This window comes from Sus scrofa, chromosome 2, assembly GCF_000003025.6.
Source record: "Sus scrofa isolate TJ Tabasco breed Duroc chromosome 2, Sscrofa11.1, whole genome shotgun sequence".
Classification (NCBI taxonomy): domain Eukaryota; kingdom Metazoa; phylum Chordata; class Mammalia; order Artiodactyla; family Suidae; genus Sus; species Sus scrofa.
In genome coordinates this window covers 117397588-117416249 of record NC_010444.4, presented here as the reverse complement: position 1 = coordinate 117416249, position 18662 = coordinate 117397588, and the positions used below count along the sequence as shown (strand labels likewise).

At 42.0% G+C, this 18662-nt stretch overlaps 1 long non-coding RNA gene across 5 annotated transcripts in view; it reads right to left on the bottom strand.

The window, feature by feature from the left end:
* Positions 1 to 18662, bottom strand: part of EPB41L4A — a 266512-nt gene that overhangs the window by 85449 nt on the left and 162401 nt on the right. For all 5 annotated transcript variants that reach the window (XR_002342070.1, XR_002342071.1, XR_002342067.1 and 2 more), the window contains 2 exons: positions 17018 to 17106; positions 16098 to 16161 (listed from right to left, as the gene is read on the bottom strand). This is a non-coding gene — a long non-coding RNA (erythrocyte membrane protein band 4.1 like 4A). The remainder of the gene's footprint in view (positions 1 to 16097; positions 16162 to 17017; positions 17107 to 18662) is intronic.

The following is an 18662-nucleotide window of genomic DNA, read 5'->3' as shown; positions in this document are numbered from 1 at the left end:
AGCATTGCCATGAGCCATGGTGTAGGGCGCAGACATGGCTGGGATCTCATGTTGCTGTGGCTGGGGCTCCCATCTGACCCCTAGCCTGGGAACCTCCATATGCCGTGGAGGTGGCCCTAAAAAGACAAAAAAACAAAACAAACAAACAAAAAACAACGACAAAACACACATACAAAAACTACCATTACCTAACAAAAGGAAAAAAGGTATTTAAGATCCAACCAGAATTGGGTTTTCTCAAGTTTCCTTGGGCACAAAAATATTAAAGCAGGAGTGCTCTGGTGGCCTACATCAAGGATTCAGCAATCTCAATGCTGTGGCTTGGGTTCATCCCTGGCCTGGAAACTTCCACGTGCCTGGGGCTCAGCCACAAATAAATAAACAAATACGACAAGAAAAGTAACTTCCACAGGCCTTCTAATTACTTCTGTCTTGTGTAAATGACAAGTATAAACTCATCATTCCCCATTCACAGGAGTTAAACACCAACTGCATTTTTTTTCAATCCCATTGTTAGTAGAATGAGTCAAACACTAAAAGGAAGGTTAACATAACTAAAAAAAGAGCCAGGTATTCTGAATAAATTCTGTGTATTTTTGCCACTTACAATAGCCGCATAAATATAACGGATGTGGCATTCAAAAGTCTTTCTTTTTGTCACTCTCCTATCTTCTGCTAAACCTTTTTCAAATAGACACAGATGATTAGCACTTTTATTTCTATTTGTTAATACAAGGCCAAGTAGCTACTTAATAAGTTCATTCCAACCTACTACTAAAATGCTTTATCCCAGCACCCAATGCTTACTTGTGGCAAAATTACTCAAACACCTTAACAGCTTTGGTCATTTCATACCAGAAGCAAAGCTATGGTCTGAATCCATTTCTTTTTATTTCATAAGCAGATCTAGCTTAAACTGCCCCTAACTCAGATATCACACGAGGGCTTCCTCACCCTGTGGATCTCTATGTAAAACCTGGCTCAAAATCCCAATTCCATCACTTCTAAGAATTCAGGACTTTGATCGTATCGCTGAATTTCCAACCTAACTCCCCCTGTTCTCTCTCTTCCCATCTTTGATGGCTATGTTTCTCTTTGCAACCTTAAAGGAATACATCTACTTCAGCCTGGCTTCTCCCACATGTACCGAGATAACTGGCAGGGCCCTGGCGGGGCTCACACTGCAAGGTGCACAGCAGATAGCTCCCCCTCCAGCTTCACTGGTTCTCCCAAACCCGACCCGCCTTGCCACACACACCCCACACTCCAGCCAGCTCTTCTGCTCCCATCCTGGGAAGCAGCCACAACTGGACAGTCTGCCTTCCCTGGCCTTCCTAGAATCATGGGAATGAACATCTTCTCAATCCTGTCATACACTCAACCCAGCTCCAAGGTCCCTACAAGTAACCTAAGGTACACCGCAAAGGTATCTTAAGAGCAAAAGAGACTAGTACCTCTAACAAGAGTGAGATGCAATCATTACATAAATTTTGGAAAGGCCAACAGCAGAGAGGTCTCCTATCAATCATTTATAGAAACAACCTAAAAAGAACTACAGGAGTTCCCGTCGTGGCTCAGTGGTTAACGAACCCAACCAGGAACCATGAGGTTTCGGGTTCGATCCCGGGCCTTGCTCAGTGGGTTAAGGATCCAGCATTGCTGTGAGCTGTGGTATAGGTGACAGACACAGCTTGGATCCTGCGTTGCTGTGGCTGTGGCATAGGCCTCGGCTACAGCTCCGATTAGACCCCTAGCCTGGGAACCTCCATATGGTGTGAGAGCAGCCCTAGAAAAGACAAAGAGACAAAAAAAATAATAATAGTAATAATAATAATAATAATAATAAGTACAAAGATTACAAGTCTACAGTTTTATGGGATCTCTTATGAAACATTCAATCTCAGAGTTCCTGTTGTGGCTCGGCAGTTAAGGGCCTGATAATGTCTCTGTGAGGATGTGGGTTCGATCCCTGGCCTCGCTCAGTGGGTTAAGGATCTCTCATTGCCACAAGCTGCAACAGAGGCTGCAGATAAGGCTCAGATCTGGTGGGTTGCTGTGGCTGTGGCTGTGGTGTAGGTGAGCAGTTACAGCTTCAATGTGACCTTCAGCCTGGGAACTTCCAGATATTGCAGGTGCCACCATTAAAAAAAAATTCATACAAAATATTCACTTTCTACAAGATTTATATGTACTTGGCAACTATTAACTTACTTTAGCTACTAGGCAGAAAAAAACAAAAATCAGGGGGCTAACAGCAAATGACTAAAAGAATTTAATTACTGATAAAGCAAAGGAAGGCAACTAGTAGACCTGAAAAAAAAAAAAAAAGTATTATTTAAATGAAAACCAAAGACAAATCACAAAATTTTAGGTATTCTGAGAAAAAAATTTTTTGGCCAAGCCTACGGCATTTGGAAGTTTCTGGGCCAGGGATTAAACCCATCCACAGCAGTGACTCAAGCTGCTGCAGTGATCCTTAACCCACCCACTAAGGCAACTTGCAAGAAATTTTATCTTTATAAATGGTGGGCCTGAATGACTGTGGGTATAAAAATTGAACTATGTTTGTGTATTTGAGGCAGTAGGTACAATGTTAGTTTTATTTACTTTCCCCATATTTTCCACTGCTTTCTTGCCTAAGCACCCCAAGTTCAAAGCCAGATAAAGAATTCAGAGCAAGCCATGCAATAAAAAAATTATCAATCTTGTCATTATTTGGAAAGAGAAGTTAGAAGGGAATTTTAAAACACTGAGTAAAATATTATATTGTTCTTTAGAACTTTTTCTTTACCTAGTGCTCCCTAAAGAGTATTTCTTACAATATTAATGTCTTGTGCTATTGGCATAAAAAGAGTTCTACAGTCAAATAAGGCTGGGAAATACTGAATCAAACACTCAGACCTTTTAACTGTTAATGTGAACTGTGAATCTCCTACAGCTGGTAGATAGCTGGTGTCTCTCTGATTTATATGAGCAAAAACTTTCTTTCAAGTACTCTGGTTTAGAAAATATCACACTATAGGGAGTTCTCGTTGTGGCTCAGAGGGTTATGAACCTGACGGAGTATCTATGAGGATGTGGGTTTGATCCCTGGATTAAGGATCCAGTGTTGCCTCGAGCTGCAGCACAGGTCACAAATGCAGCCTGGAGCCCTTGTTGCTGTGGCTGTGGCACAAGCTGGCAGCTGCATCTCCCATTCGACCGCTAGCCTGAGAACTTTCATATGCTGCAGGTGCGGCCCTAAAAAGAAAAAAAAGAAAAAAAAAAAGAAAGAAAGAAAATATTACACTACACATAAACATCCCTACACACAGACATCAGTTATTTTTTTAATTCTTTTTGAGGTACACATAATATAGTTAGAATTAAAAATCACTGTGCATTTCAGCACACCACCAGAAGAATAAAATCAGTTTCCATTCCTGCATGTATGTTGTAATTTACAACAAAAGAACAAAAACAGCAAAAATATTCTAGGATTCTTTTCAGCAGCTGTGTGGGTTATATTCAAATTATATACTAAATATAAAAAACCCTTTTACCTCTTTTACAGATGAATAAATTAATTACTTGATGAATAATTGCTCATAACGCTTTCAAGTTCATAGAAACATAAATTATAGAGTTGGAAAGCATGTGTTAGATTATGTTGCATGTCCTCTTTTTTCCTTTTTCTCCCAAGAATTCAAAAGGAGAAAACATGAGCCAAAACATTAGAGAATATTTATATCATGTTTCAGTAAACTTTGAAAATGACTACCCTGAGCTTATTCTGCTTCCTATTTGAAAAAAATCACAGATGCAAACCCAGGATTCCAGATGGTTTGCTTTCGGTATTGTTGTTTTTACTCTATCTTTCCCTCATCTGCTCTTTAAAGAGGAGATAGTTAAACTGTAGGGTTTCCTAAAATGTCAGCATTTCTCTCTTAACACTTGCAGATTTAATTTTTCAATGATAATTAATCCTTATTGTCAGTCTTGCAAATGCTTAAAAAATTTCAATAACAAATTTGACTTATGCTTATTAAAATGAAGGCCTATCTGATAAGATCTACTGATACTCTTAATGTGAGAAAGTTTTATAGCAGAATTTAGAAATTCCTTCCAAACAAATGGCTCATGTGTTTCAATTATGAAGAAACATACATACTACCAAATGAAGCAAAGGAAACTCCATGGGCCTGGAACACCTAAGTTCCCCTTCCTACCCTGACACAAACTATCCACCAGCCCAGGCCAGTCAAGAACAAGGTGCTCCCTGAGCCCTTTGCTGTGCAAAAACTTCAAGAGCTCTAAGTGCATGAGGGCAAGACAGTTTCAATTCAGAAACAAGTACCCAGGTGCTTATTACAGTCTGGCTTTGCTGTTTTGTTTTTTTGGTGTTTTTTTTTTTTTTTTTTTTTTTGTCTTTTTGCCTTTTCTAGGGCCTATTCCGAGGCATATGGAGGTTCCCAGGCTAGGGATTGAATCAGAACTGTAGCCGCCGGCCTGTGCCACAGCCACAGCAACACCAGATCCAAGCCGGGTCTGCAACCTACACCACAGCTCAGGGCAACGCCAGATCCCCAACCCACTAAGCAAGGCCAGTGATCGAACCTGCAACCTCACAGTTCCTAGTCAGATTCGTTAACCACTGTGCCACGACAGGAAACTCCCAGTCCAACTTTGGATCGGGTTCATTCAACCTTACAACAACCCTGTAATAAGAGAAGATAAATCTAGGTTAGATGTCATTCAGGAAATTGTCCAAAGTTAGAGAAGGGAGAGATCTGGACTTCAACAATGCCGTTTAACCACAAGTCTAGTAGACCATCACTGAACCTAAAAGTCTCCAAACCAAACTGTCAAAAAGCATCAGGATCGAAATGTTACTAACAGAGACACACTTGTGAATACTTAGGGGTAAATATAACACCTAGAGTTTCAGACATACTCATACGTGGTCAGTGAAATGCAAAATGGCACAAACACTGGTGGGTGGAGGTGGGGAGGGGGAATATGCAACATTTCCACTCCTGAGAATTTGTTCCAAAGACACCACTCCAACAATATAAAAATACATACACAAAGTTATTGATTGAAGGAAAATTTATAATTGCCAATGATAAGAAATACTTCAATGTCCCAGCATAAGAGACTGGTGGAATAAACTACGGTGCAAACACTCAATGGAGTACTATGCAGCTATAGAAGAGAAGAAAGCTCTCCATGAATTAAAAGAGAGAGACTTTGAAGAGATATTATTAAGTCAAAGAAAAAGCACAAAACCATACAGTATGCTATATATTTTAGGTATGAAAGAAGAAAAAATTTAAAATATGCTTATCTTTACAAACAGAAATTCAGGAAGGAAGATAAACCATAGAACACTGAGGTTGGTTGCCTACAAGGAAGGGTGGGAGAACAGAAGTGCAGAAATATTGGAGTTGGTGATACTTCAGAGTATGCCCTCTTACATTGTTTTGCCTTTTGGAAGCATTCTGATCTTCTGCATCTTCAAAAAATAAAAGCAAATAAATGAAGATATGAAGGGGGATGAATAACCAAAAGCTAACTGAAACAGGTAAACCTAACTAATTCTCAAATGAATACTATAACCACAGAAATGGGGAAAGAGGGAATAAAAGGCCAATCCAAGTAAATTTTGAACACCGTATTAGACTCTATGTTCAGTCTTAGCAAGGTGGTGTATGTGAATGAAACACCATTAAAAAAAAAAAAAAAAAAAAAACTTGTCAATTTTAGAGGTTTAGCCAAAGCTATTCTGAAACTATTTAAGATGTAGTTTAGAAGTGAGCCAACTGGGAGTTCCCATAACGGCTCAGTGGAAACTAACCCAACTAGTATCCATGAGGATGTGGGTTCGATCCCTGGCCTGCTCAGTGGGTTAAGAATTTAGCATTGTTGTGAGCTGTGGCATAGGTCGCAGACACATCTCAGGTCTGGCATTGCCATGGTTGAAGCATAGGCCGGGAGCTGAAGCTCTGATTCGATTTGACCCCTAGCTTGGGAACTGCCATATATTGTGGCTGCAGGCCTAAAAAGTGAGCAAACAAGTAAATGAGTTACGGTTGTTGGGAGCCACGGATGTCAACGCCAAAGAGGCTGTACAAATAATGAAATGAGGGAAGGAAGAGCAAGCCCTGTGGAGATGGATGGAGACTGAAAATATGCCATGAATTTATGATTGGTAAAATGTGCACAAGCACGTTTATACATGCACATGTGCATGAATGTATGTATTTACAGTTACAGGCATGTGTATATTCATGCATGTACTCCCTAGCTTTGCTCAGTACAAAGCCAAGAAGCAAAGTCACCCCAGAAGCAATGACCACACCTAATACCCAGATCTCTCCCTTTCCCACTAAAAGGAACCAGGACTCTTTGCAGAAATGGCTGATAAGAGGGTGGTACGGTGTAGGTACAAGACACACCGGAAATGCCATATTATACCAAAAAGGAATAAAATGACCAAAAAAAAAAATTGGTAAGGGTAGATCAAAAGGGCACATGGGAGCCAGACTAAAGGGGCTCCCACTGGCCAAATCTAGGACAACTTCAACAAGAGAATGGTTATGTACACAGTGTACTATAAAGCACTGAATAAATAAGTCCATGCCAAGAACAGAAATAAAAAAAGAGAGAAGGTGAGTCTCTCACGAGCAGATGAATGTCAAGGGCTGACTGATGAATGTGGAGGCAGTGGGAGGGCTAGAAAATCAGCATTTTACAAGCATCAGAGTAAAAAATGAGAGCAGGCAAGAGTCCTCGGTGAGCACTAGACCTACAAGGAAATTCTGAAGTAGGGTATTGGCATTGAATTACATTATCCCTCCAAGGGTTACTTATTAGCTGCAAAAGAAAAAAAAAAAAAAAAAAGGAATTATAGAGGGGAAAATTGGGACAACCATGGCTGGGTGATCAAACTTGACCAAGGAGAGGCAGACAGGGGTCACCACGTGCCTCCAGATGTGACACCCTGGGAGGGACCCGACTCTACTCGTGCTGCTCTCCAGCTGAGAATGCAGAACCTCATCTAATCACAGTGAAATATCAGACAAACATGAAAGGAGCATCGTTCTAAAGTCAACCCTTAAGCAACTCAGGGGTCATGAGCAACAACCCCTTCATAGCTGAGAAGCCAGTATAACTTTACAGCTGGCCCTCTGGATCCAAGATTCTGTACTGTATGTTCAACCAACCACAGATCAGGGAGTACCTGGGCGACCTATTCAGTGAAAAAGAAAAAAAAAATCCACCTATAGGTGGATCCAACCAGTTCAAACCCCTTGCTCAAGGGTCAACTGTCTTTTCAAAAAGTGGAGAATTGTTTTCTTCACGTTTCAATGTTATAAAAAATAAAAATGCTACGAAAATGTTCCAGATTACAGAAGCTAATCTGATTCTATACTGGAGCAGGAAAATGCTATGAAGAACCTTATTAGGTCAACCAACAAATCAGAACATACAAAGTAGATGACAGAAGTGTTCTATCAACTTATTAAGTTGATAACTGTACTGCAGTCCTATCAGAGAAATCCCCTACTCTTAGGAAGTACACATTGAAATATTTAGAGACATATGACACATAAAACTTATTGTCACATTGTTCTGAATGTTGTTTGTGTGTGTGTATGCAGAGATAACAAAAAAAGGAAATGAAGTAAAAATGCCAACAAAGTGAATGTAACAATAGGTGACCTTGTTCTTTGTAGCATATTAATCTTTGCAACTTTTTGTAAATTTGGAATTTTTTTTTCTTTAAAAAATGCTGTACCCGCAGCATGTGGAAGTTGCCAGGCTAGGGCTCAAATCAGAGCTACAGATGCCGGCCTATGCCAGAGCCACAGCAATGCGGGATCCAAGTCACCTCTGTGACCTACCACAGCTCATGGCAATACCAGATCCATAACCCACTGAGCAAGGCCAGGCATCAAACCCGCATCCTCACGGATCCTAGTCAGGTTCATTAACTGCTGAGCCACGAAGGGAACTCCTGAATTATTTTCAAATAAAAATAAATTTTTAAAAATCTGTACTTCTACTTAAAATGTGAAAGGAACCCCTAGCTTACATAAGCAAGACCTCTTGGGCTTGTTGACAGTGACAGCTCCTGGCCACCGTCACTTCCTGAGTGCTCTTCTTAGGGCAAGCTGAGAGTTCAGCCAAGTGGGTCTCATTACTCATGGCCAGAGCTGCCAGAAATCTTTTGGTTATACATCCTGGGTAGGTTTAGCAGAGATTAGTTCCATGATGCATCACACGTAAAAGTAATCAGAGCACCATTTATTTTCATTTATTCAACACATGTGCTCAGTACGCGCCAACTTCTGAGCCTGTGGTGGGGACTGCCTTCTTTCCCTGTTAATGGAACCAGGAAATATGGGTGTGATCCTAAACTCTTACCTATTTTTCACAAAAACATTCAATCTGCTACCAATCAGAAGCAATTTTACCTCCTAAATGCCTCCCAAATCTGCCCATTGGTCTCCTTCCTGATCAGTCTACCGGCTCCTAACTTGTCTGTCTCTATTCTTACTTCCATGTCTACCCTGCAGCCAGCATGCTCTTTCTGAAAGGGAACTCAGGCCTGGGCTTGGTGGGCCACTCAGTCCCCCACCAGTCCTCCAGGCTGTCAGTCAGTCCAGCACATGCACCCAGGTCAGAGGAGCCCCACCCCAGGAAGGGACGACTAAACTCGTGCCTTGGAACCTTCTCCCTTCCCTCTGGCCTCCTACCCTCATCACCAGGGTGCACGGTGGGAAACCAACCCTCGCTCCCTTTTGAATTTCACAGCCGCTTCACCTCCATCTGCATTGGGTCCACTGGCCCCCATCTCTCTATGCCGCTTCTCTATTTATGTTAGTCAACCCCTAGCAATGCTCAGCATCTCCCCTCGCACCGCTAGCCATCCACTGAAACCCTTTTTTGGTGCCCTCGAATTCACAGCTCACCATGGGCAGAATCCCCTAGCTCCAATCTGTTCTCTTCAACTGCCTTCACCATCCTTTTTTTTTTTTTTTTTTTTGTCTTTCTTTTCCAGGGCCGCACTTGTGGCATATGGAAGTTCCCAGGCTGTGGGTCTAATCGGAGCTGTAACCGCTGGCCTACACCACAGCTCACAGCAATGCCAGATCCCCAGTCCACTAAGCAAGGCCAGGGATTGAACCTACAACCTCATGGTTCCTAGTCAGATTCGTTAACCACTGAGCCACAATGGGAACTCCCGCCTTCGCCCTCTTGAGTCAGTCAGCCCTGGCTTCAGAACTCCAGGGGCTCTCCTCTGAGGATAGTGTCCACTGCAGTCTTTGTAAGTGGTGCTGTGCATTTTGCCCCCACTATTCAGGTATCACTGGGCCCACAAGTGGGAGAGAATCCTCCTTCCTCCCCATCACCACTTACAGACCATTCTCTATCCTTTTTCCCCTAAACCTCCCAGCTTTGAATCTCATCATATTCTACTGCCTACAATCTCTATAGTGGTTGTCATCCTCACAGTCATCTCCCTTGCATGATGATGCTACTATTGCCTCTGTCACCCTCTCCAAACCCACTCAGCGAGGCCAGGGATTGAACCCACATCCTCATGGATACTAGTTGGGTTTGTAATCCACTGAGCCACAATGGGAGCTCCCTGGAAATTTCAATATATGAAGAAACGATTCTTCCTACTCCCCAGACATCCCAGTTCCCAGAACTTCTATCTTCCAACAAGGTTGTCTTGCTCACTCTCCCAGCTCCTCACACTCATGTTCTTAATTCCAAAGCAGGGCTTCCCTGTTACAGCACCAGTGACACTTCTGTGTTGGTTGGGGCAGGGGGCGGAGTTCTTCCTGTACCAATATACAACACTTGGGGAAAAGGTGAGCAGCACACTCAACCTCTACTCTCCAGAAACCAGTAGCATCCCTGCCCCACCCAGCACTGTGACACCAAAAATGACTCTAGATGTTGCCAAGTATCCTTGGGGGTGGGGAGCAGGAGGTGAGAGGTAACAGCCACCAGTTAGAAACACTGCTCTAGGACAACTTTCCCTTTACAATAATTGAAGCCTCTCCCTAATCTCAACCCTAGCACCCAACTTTCTGACCACCACCACCCTCACTCTCCAGCTCCCTCCTCCAAATACTCTACAATCTCTCAACTAAACCACTCACTCACCTCCTTCTCAAGTTTCAACTCCATGGTAAATCACCACAATTGCTCCCCTGCTGGTCTCTGGGTACTGCTTTCTTAACAAGATCAACTCCCCTCTTGCTCCATGCCTGCCCCAGTGTCACTGAATGTGGCCGGAGAAAAGCACACCGAGAATGGGCTCACTTTAAATTCATGACCCTTCATGCTACCAAGTTATCATAGGATATCATCAGACCACACATCTCATGTCCGTTTTCTCTTCAAAATTACTATTTCATAGCTTCCTCTTCCTTTAGGCCCAACACATGCTCCGCAACCTCAGTCTTAGCTGATCTTGCTTCCTAGATTTCTCAAAATAAACAGCAGAATGCCCAGAAGAAAACTGTCTACTCATCCTAATCTACACTCCCATGCTCCACCTTCCTGCCTGCAAACCTGAGGTGAACTGTCCTGGCTGCCCTCTAAACCAGGTATATCCTTCCATTTATACAATAGCTGTCATCCCCTGTCCTCTACTCAAGGAATATCATTCCAGCATTTCTCTCTCCTGCATCAACTTTCTACCTTGTAGATCATTCTTATCAGGGTATACATGTGCTGTTATTTCTTCCAACTCAGAAAGCAAAACACATCCCTCTTGATCTACTTCCCGTGCCAGTTATCTCCCTGTTTGTTCTTCTTTGTGCCAAAACTCCTCAGAAGAGTTGTCCACACTCACCATCTCCAATTCCACTCCTCCTATTACCTCTTTTGTTTTTCTTAATCAACATCTGTCAATTTAGGTGTTCATTATCCTATTAATGAACTTCTATGTTGTTTTTTGCTTTCATGTAAGAGTTACAATGAATACACATGGCCCTTATGATTCTCTAGGGTACACAGACCTAAGCATGGACTTGCTGGGTTAAAGCTCACTCTTCAATCCACCAACACTGGTTTTATCAATGACCTCCTACAATGGTCAATTCTCAGTCCTTATCTAATCCAATCTATCAGCATTGTGTGGCACTTAATACATGACTTTTACTTGGCAAAGGTGAGGACAAATAGTACTCCTTCTATCTCCCTGGTTGTTCCATCTCAGCCTCCCTTTCTGGTTCTTCCCTTTCTCTTCTTACCTACACTCACTATCCTAATGACCTCATATAGTCTCATGGCTTTGAATACTGGGATACGTCAGTGATTCTCAAATTTGAGTATGCTCCCCAGACACTGGGCCCAAACTGCAGACTCACAAAGCCCACTTATTAAATGTCTCCACTTAGGGAGTTCCCTGTTGGTCCAGTAGTTAGGATTCGGCACTTTTACTACTGCAATTGAGGTTCAATCCCCGGTCTGGTCTGGGATCTGCGATCTCACATCAACTTGCAGCAAAAAAAAGAAAAAAATCCCCACTTAAATGTCTGACACATCAGATTCAAAATGTAAAAAAATGGGGCTCCTGATCTTTCCCCTGAGCCTGCTCTCCTCACAGCCTTCCCCACCTCCCTGGAGGGCAGCTCCATTCTTCCTGCCCTTCATATCTAACATCTTTAAGTCACCAGGGTGCCCCTCTCTCCTACCTCCCCACGTCCACAAAACCATGTGGCTAAATCCAGACTCTACAAGCTTCTCCATACTTGGAATATTGCTACCCTGGTTCAAGCCACTGTCCTCTCTCACCTGGAAATAGACATGAGCTGTTGAGTGAGTGAATTAGCAAGAATCTTGGTAATCAAGGTATTCAATGGAAAGCAACCATTTGATCCAGACTTTTAAAAAATTTAAACCCGTGGTAATAAACAATAAACACATTCTTAAAAGTAAGAGCTAACATATAAGTGGCAAAACAATAGCGGTATTTTCATTAAAATCAAAAACCAATCCAGAATGTCTTGTCTTGCTGGATTACTTAACACTCTTCTGGAAGTTCTGACTAGTACTTTAAACTATGAAGCTTTATTAAATAACAGAAATGAGGGGATAAACTATTTTTATTTGTGCATGATAGAATTATATATCTATAAAAGTTTATAAGAATCAGAGTAGGAATCTTGGCCAGAACACAAGAATTCAATAAAATGACTGGATTTCAGATAAACATAAAATTCCATAGTATAAATTTTACTAGCCAAAGGGGGCAGGGGAAACACAGTTAAAATAGGAGAAAAAAAAAATTTATCTGCAATATTAAGAAAAAAAGTAAAACCCATTAAAGTAAAACATATTACCAAATACCATAAAGGCACACATGAATGAATATAATAAAAGAAGAAATATATACGATATGCTATGAAGCATAAAAACTGTGCTCAAAACCACATGTATACACATAAACACATATATCACATGTTCACTCTAACAGGAAAAAAATCTGAGTTTGTGCCAAAATGATAATCACTACCTCACAATTTTAAGTTCACAGATAATTTACATTTTCTTTTTACAGTGTAATTCCTAGATTTCCACAATCATCATCTTCTTTAAGCCACAATACCTATTTTGAGGCTTAAATAATGCATCAAAGTATTTATACTAATTAGCTTCTGAATGTGTCAGAGGAATAAATTTCTACACAATTAGTATTTAGTTGCAGACAGCTATTTGCTGTTCTCTCAAAAATGAATCACTGAACTCACTAAGGCTATATCTGAGAAAGGTGAAAGAGTTATTTGTGGATGCAATGCAATATATAAACAGATAATTGGTATGTGACAATACATTAGCAGTATTTATTAAGATTTGTCAATGTGTTATGATGGACACAGTTAGTATTAAAAAGTGGAATTGGACAATATTAGAGACTTAATGTGTCACCAGGAATATCTTTTCTTTATAGGCTACTGCCATTCTTTTGGGAACTGAATCTCTGAATTTGGCCCTAAAAACACTGAACCAGATCAGCCCACTGGAAAAATAGCAGAATAAGTACTTCAATCATTTTTCAAGCTAATTGTGATTACTGTTCCATGTTGGGCCTGAGGGGGCTTTTTTATTTAATCTATGATTACAGTTAAAGGCCTCCATAATACTCAACTTAATTCTACCATTAAGTAAATCGCCACTTCACAAAGAGGCAGAGAAAGAAGAAAGAATCTGTAAAGCCAGAATAGTAAGGAAATTGAGTGGTTTGCTTAAATTAATATGCTATATAATAAAATTAAATTAAAACTCCCTTTGATTTAAACCTGAGTTATATGTGACCTGCTCTGACACAATACTAAATAAAGGTCACTGCCACTAAACTTAATGACGCAGGAGCATGTACTGCCTCAGGCCACCCCGGAACAAACAACCATTCCTTCTTAGAGATGTGATGGCAAAAGGGCTGAGCCAACTGCAGGAAACCATTTCACACCTTGGAGACTGCATTAAAAAAAAAGTCATGACGGCATCAATTTTGTTGTTCTTGCCTAATAATGAAGAAATGTAAGGAGCATAAAGTTTAAGTTAGCTTCACTTTTACCAAGTATTTATCCCAAGGCAATTGGAGACATTTTAAGTTAGTATAAATAATAATGTAAAAGGGGTTTAAAACAGCTCATTCACAAAAATAACTTAGGTCCAAGGGGGAAAATGTCTTAATTTTTTTCTTTTTAGGGCTCCAGGTGTGGCATATGGAGGTTCCCAGGCTAGGGGTCAAATCAGAGCTGTAGCTGCTGACCTGCCCCACAGTCACAACAATGCCAGATCTGAGCCACCTTTGCGACCTACACCACAGCTCATGGCAATGCCAGATCCTTAACCCACTGAGTGAGGCCAGGGATAGAATCTGAATGCTCATGGGTACTAGTTGGGTTCGCTTCCTCTGAGCCACAACAGGAACTCCAAGAATGACTTTGAATAACAGTGATGCTTCCATGAAAAGTGTTATCATTTCAATATCATATTCTCATTAAAAACTTGAAATGTTATTTTCAATGTATTAAACAGAACTTACTCCTTGCTTATTAAGTTATGTGAAACCGGCAGCAGGACAGGGAGAAAACTGTATAACATCGCTAAATAATGACCTATTCTACTTTCAGATTTTTGTTTGTTTTTTGTTTTTGTTTGCTTTTTAGGGCTGAAGGTGCAGCATATGGAAGTTTCCAGGCTATGGGTCAAGTTGGAGATGCAGTTGCCGGCCTATGCCACAGCCACGGCAACACCAGATCCAAGCCTCGTCCGTGACCTACACCACCGCTCACAACAATGCCAGATCCTTAACCCACCAAGCAAGGCCAAGATCAAACCCTCATTCTCATGGATACTACATGGATTCATTTCTGCTGCACCACAATGAGAACTCCCTACTTTTGGATGATGTTAATTCAGTATTTCATCAGTTTATCTTTTAAGACTGTTGGATCTAATCAGGACTTGAAGAAAACTACATTTTCTACAAACTAGAAAGTACTACTATAAGGTTTTTGGACTATTCATTCCTTGAAAAATCAGGAATTTCTCCTCCTTACAAGTTAAAATATTTCAAAATCCAATTAGAGGGCTGCATCAGCAGCATATAGAAGTTTCCAGGCTAGGTAGGGGTTGAATTGAAGCTGCAGCTGCCAGCCTATGTCAGAGCCACAATGATATCAGATTCTTTTTTTTTTTTTTTTTTTTTTTTTGTCTTTTGTCATTTTAGGGCCCCACCCTCAGCATATGGAGGTTCCCAAGCTAGGGGTCTAATGGAAGCTGTAGCTGCCAGTCTACATCAGAGTCACAGCAACGCAGGATCCGAGCCGAGTCTGCGACCTACACCATAGCTCACGGCAACGCGGGATCCTTAACCCACTGAGCGAGGCCAGGGATGGAACCCACAACCTCATGGTCCCTAGTCAGATTTGTTTCTGCTGCACCACAACAGAACTTCAATATGAGATTCTTCACCCACCAAATGAGGCCAGGGATTGAACCTGCATCCTTTCAGACATTATGTCAGGTTCTTAACCTGCTGAGCCACAACGGGAACTCCAGTACCAGGTTTTCTGACTTAGCCCCACACCCGCCCAGCAGATCAGTTCATTGATCAGGTGACAGGTATTTACTGAGCACCTGCTACAGGTAGGGTGCCACGCTGGACACCAGGTTCCAACGGTAGCTGCAGCCGCTTTTCTTCCTGTGTCTCAACTTGTGGATGCACCAGCAGATTTTGTTTATCTCTTTTTTACAACAAGGATCTTATCTGAAAGTCAATTCAATGCCATTCACTTAAGTTTCTGTTCTGCATAAAGTCAGTATCAAAGAGACAGCAGGGTGGATGCTCCTCTGCCATATTTTCACCTTGTATCCCATAAACATGCATCAGAGAAACAGCACTTCAAGGGAGCGTTATTTTCACAGGGAGATTAAAAGGGAGCTTCTACATCCCTGCCTTTTTTGGCCCAGTTTCCTAAAAGCTGCCTGTCAAGGCATGAGTACACCCCGAGGCTCTGACAAATACTCTGTCCGCTACCCAAACAGTCCAACTCTGCCAGGCTACAGAGCCACGGTCAGCATCTTTAAATCCCTGGCTTACACTTCCTTGAAAGCATCCAGTGTTTCCCATCCGCTTTCTCTACCACGCTCAATGAAGAAAAGAACAGAAGTATGACTCCCTACAGGCTGTTCAATCTACTTCAGGATAAATTTAGGACATGTTTTGCCTTGCATGCAGGCTGCACCCTTCTGACCATCAATCTGATGTCTGCACCTTTTACAGACAATATGGAAGAGCTAATCAACTCCTACTCTCTGTAGAGTGAGCCCTAGAAAGGTTATCTTTTTGCCTCTTGCTAAAACTGAAGTGACATTTCTCTGTTACTAACTCATTCATTTCTACTCACTTCCCCTTCCCTTCCTTGAGAAGATGATGTTCACATGAGTCACCTAAGCCGGTTCCATGTGGCTGTGGCTGACGAAAACAGGACAGTTTTACTTCACCGTGTCTTCTAAGTTATCAATGGGCAGACAAGACTTCCCGTCTCAGGGAAGTTAAGTGCAAAACACAAACTTACATCTTTCCCCAGGACTCTGAGCTCAAACTGTGTCTCCTTGAAGTGCACCTTTGTAATCCGAGGCCTGTAAAACAAAACAGATGGTGGTGGTGGCGCTGTTTTTAAGAATTAATCAGAAATTCAGAGACGGTATCCAGTGGGAAAAGACTGGTTTATCCTGGCTCCTATATAGACTGTGCTACCGTAGCTGGAGAGAGTTCTCTGTACATCCTTTGCTCTGGACGCCTTCCTAAATAAATTCCATTCTCACTTTCCTGGGATTCTCCAGGAAATGTAGGCAAGCTTGGGATCTGCTGGCCTTGGCAGTGCTGCCTTCCCAGACCCCCAATCTCTCTCATCTCTTTCCCCATTTAGAGTTGAAGCTCACAGAAGTCCTGGACCCACAGCCCACCAGCATACACTGGAATAGGCAGAAAATCCATCTTCCATGGACAAGACTGTCCAGAATCACAGTACCTGAAATTTACAGAGAAAATCCATACTGAGATGCACTGGAAGAAAACTTTTTTTTTTTTTTTTTTTTTGTCTTTTTAGGGCCACACCTGTGGCACATGGATGTTCCCAGGATAGGGGTCAAAAAGGAGCTGTAGCTGATGGCCTACACCACAGCCACAATAATGTGGGATCCAAGCCTCATCTATGACCTACACAAGCTCGCAGCAACACTGGATCCTTAACCCAATGAGCAAGGCCAGGGATCGAACCTGCATCCTCATGGATGCTAGTCAGATTCCTTTCCACTGAGCCACTGCAGGAACTCCTGGAAGAAAACTTTTACCCGATTTCACTCATTTTCTTACTGACCACTGGAAGTGTACTTGTTCTCTTTTTCCCAATCCTTTCAAAGACACGTAAGACATGTAAGCCCAATATATACAGTGTATAACTTTAAAACCCACCCTGCCCTCAACTTAACTTACCAGAAATACTTCCCCACTTGCTTTTTATTCTTGTAGACAACAACACCAACCGGAGTTAATCCTAAGAAATACTCAGATTTGTTTTCTCCCTGTAAAAACAAACATATGCTTATAACTATAATTTATTCAACTAAAAAACCTTTTTAAATTTATTTTTATTTATTTTTATTTTTTTGGTCTTTTTGCCTTTTCTAGGGCCGCTCCAGTGGCATAACGAGGTTCTCAGGCTAGGGGTCTAATCGGAGCTGTAGCCGCCAGCCTACACCAGAGCCACAGCAATGCCAGATCCAAGCCACGTCTGCAACCTACACCACAGCTCACAGCAATGCCACATCCTTAACCCACTGAGCAAGGCCAGGGATCGAACCTGCAACCTCATGGTTCCTAGTCGGATTCATTAACCAATGTGCCACGATGGGAACTCCAACTAAAAAACTCTTTGTCAAACTGTAATGGCCATACGAACATAATCTGTTGCCTTAATACTGGATCTGGTCTTTGAAAGACATCAGCTTAGAAAGCTAGCTAAGCTAACATGATAGCTTACCTACTGCTCTCTTTTCAAAGTTTTAAAGAAAACCGCTCTTAGTGCATTCTTACTGGTCACCTCACTTCACTCAAAGAACCTGGACTACCTCCCAATCAGGCCACTGACTGATTCACCCCATGTTGCTTCTACAGTGGTGTCCAACCCTGGCTGCAGACTAACTGGAATGCCCCCTGCAGCTTAAAATGCTGATGCCTAGGTACTATCAAAACCAGTTAAATGAGAATCTGTACTAAAGGGGCCCAGGTAGCAAAAACACAGAAGTGCTCCTGGTGACTCTCTACTGCAGCTAAGAACTGACCATCAGTAGCTGCCCTCAACAGTTCCTTCCAAAGACTCATCCTGATCTTACTTTCTGGACAATCATGAGGCCTTGACCCCTCCCCAGAAAGCTTAGGCAACCACCTGCAGATATATACTTGGATTTGCAGAGGTTTCTAGCATGCCCCTTCCTACTTCTATTTGTGACTTTTAAGACTGTTCAAAATGTTTAAATATAATCTTTTCTGGTAAAGACTGGAAACGCTTCATTTCTAGGCAATGACAACCCCAATTAAGAAAATGGAATTCCAGGAGTTCCGTTGTGGCTCAGTGGTTAACGAATCTGACTAGGAACCATGAGGTTGCGGGTTCGATCCCTGGCCTCCCTCAGTGGGTTGGGGATCCGGCGTTGCCGTGATCTGTCGTGTAGGTTGCAGACGCAGCTCGGATCCTGTGTTGCTGTGGCTCTGGCGTAGACCGGCGGCTACAGCTCCAACTGGACTCCTAGCCTGGGAACCTCCATATGCCATGGGTGCAGCCCTAGAAAAGAGGAAAAGGAAAAAAAAAAAAAAAAAAAAAGAAAGACAGAAAATGGGATTCCAAAATGAAAATGTCACAGACTGAGTGGGTACCAAGGACATGAAGAGAACTGTTTGTATTCACCTTATTTCTACTCTGAGGTCAAAAACAGCTTACAAAGCCATACTCCCAAGGATGTAAGGTAACTATTTTCAAAGGCTATCAGCTGTTGCCCAGTGTCAGTTCTAAAAATTTGATTTTAAAGGAATGCATGGAAGATTCTAGTGAATTCAATGTAGTCACCATAAAATTGCACCC